Here is a 2,004-nt window from a genome sequence, read left to right on the forward strand (position 1 = left end):
ATTGAGCTAATGCTCCCTATGTTTATGTATCTATGTATCTATATATATCATATATATAAATAGAGCCACCATTTATAAAGTTCTCTTTGATTTTTAGATGTCATACATAACTCATTTTTGTATTTTTTGTTAATCTGATGCTAAGTTGTTATTAGGCCACTAGTCCAATTAATAGAGCACAATATTCCCATCTATGATTAGAATATAAACCTCCATATAAACCTCCAAGATATATGTCAAACACACACACACACATATATTTATTATACATTATTTATATTTAGAAATTATTTTCAGGGCCTCGACTTTGTTCCAGAATACTCTTTCATACGTCTTCTTATTAAATTCTCGAAATAACCCTATAGGCCAGGTATTATAATTCTTGGTTTACTTCCCTCAGTACTTTAACTTTAGAGGGGCTTAATGACCTGATCTCTATCACACGACGGGAAGAACCCGTTAGTGATGGAGTCTGTTTCCACGATTTGAAGCCGTATCGGTCACACCTCACCAGCTGCCTCCCACAGTGTGGAAAACAGCTGCGTGGCTCGTTGTCTTCCTCGGTGACGCTGGGTCTGCCTTGGATGACGCCGCTGTTGTCATGGTTAATAACTAGTGGTGTTCGTAAGTAAGGGTGGCAGCCAGCATTATTTGAGAGTTTATCGTGTGCCAGGCATGGTGCTCAGCCATGTCATCCTTACAACAGCCCCACTAGGGAGGAATCATTGTCACCATTTCACAGCTTAGGAGATGCAGGTGCCAGAGGCTAAACAACTTACTCAAGTCACGGACTAGCTGTGGGCTGGACACCGGGCCCCCTCCCACGCACGTGACTCCCAGCTCTTCTCCCAGGCGCTAGTACTGTAACTCTTGACTGGCAGATGCTAATCAACCAGGTTACCTTTGAAGAGCGTCAGTTTCCACATTTGCTTCAGTTCCTCAAGATATCATATGATTTTTAAAATATAGATAGATTTTGCACTGTCTCCCCTAAACAGTTATATCGCATTGTTAGTGTGAAACTCAGTTTGGGAGCCAAAATAATGTTATTTCCCTGAATTATAAGTGTTATGTCATAGTAGTAATGGCGATAATCACAGATGCAGCAGCAGGAATAGCAGGAAAATTAATTATCATAACCAGGAAAAGCTACTTCATTTCATTATTGCAATGGTGGAATGTTATACTGTAATAGTGGAGTTTCTTAGGGTTGCTGTAATAAGGTACCACAAATTGGGTGGCTTAAAACAACTAAAACTTATTATCGTAGAGCTCTAGAGGCTAGAAGTCTGAAGTTAAGGTGTTGGCAGGGCCATGCTCCCTTCAAAGTCTCTACAGGAGGATCCTCCCTCGCCCTTTCCAGCTTCCGGTAGCTCCCGGTGTTCCTTGGCTTGTGACTGCATCACTCCAGTCTCTGCCTCTGCCTTCACGTGGCCTTTCTCTTGCCCGCGTCTGTGTGTCTTTTCATGACCATCTTCTTAGAAAGATATCAGTCACGTAGGATTAAGGCCCACCTTACTCCAGTATGTCTTCATCTTAACTAATTAAATCTGTAAAGACACTGTTTCTAAATAAGGTCACATTCTGAGGTCCTGGAGGTTAAGACTTCCACATGTCTTTTTTTTTTTGGGGGGTGGGGTGGGGGGAGCACAATTCATACATAACAGGTCGTATTATGACTGGGTCTTATGCAGCATTTGGTGTGGTTTGGGGATAATTATTGGGAATTGGGATAGTCTAGTCCCATAAATATTCAAGAAGGAAACGAATAGAAATAAACAGACATGTCCCTTGCTCCCTGTCCCTCTGGGGGAGGGCAGGCAGTTTGGTTGGTAGGAAAACTGACCTGAGTGTCACAGGAAATGCAGGTGTTGGGGGGTGGGGTGATCCCACAACACATTTTCTTGTGCTCACGAGCCTGGGAGATTTGATCAGCTTGGAAATAGGACCAGTCATATTTTTATGTGTTTTTTTTTTTTTTTTTTTTTTGCTGGGAACCAGGTA

This window comes from Pteropus vampyrus, unplaced genomic scaffold (genome assembly GCF_000151845.1).
Source record: "Pteropus vampyrus isolate Shadow unplaced genomic scaffold, Pvam_2.0 Scaffold233, whole genome shotgun sequence".
Lineage (NCBI taxonomy): Eukaryota > Metazoa > Chordata > Mammalia > Chiroptera > Pteropodidae > Pteropus > Pteropus vampyrus.